The sequence below is a fragment of the Mandrillus leucophaeus genome, unplaced genomic scaffold, assembly GCF_000951045.1.
Source record: "Mandrillus leucophaeus isolate KB7577 unplaced genomic scaffold, Mleu.le_1.0 Scaffold91, whole genome shotgun sequence".
In the NCBI taxonomy this organism is placed as follows: Eukaryota; Metazoa; Chordata; class Mammalia; order Primates; family Cercopithecidae; genus Mandrillus; species Mandrillus leucophaeus.
The window spans coordinates 964,002-964,224 of NW_012109919.1; positions in this window are offsets into that span (position 1 = coordinate 964,002).

Genomic DNA, 223 nt, shown 5'->3' on the forward strand with positions numbered 1-223 from the left:
AAAAAAATCTGAAATCATTAAGCATAAAGGCAGATATATACATCTTACCAAGGTGTTACTTCAGGATTAAAGCTGAGATTTTCCTTTCCCCTCAAAGACATTCTTTGCTTAGACTTTTTTATTATCCTAACAAGGAAACAAGACTTTTTTTCTTATCCTAACAAGCCTGGAAAATTTCCTTGCTTGATCCTCAGTGCTTAAGTGTGCACATGGGTCTGTGGTG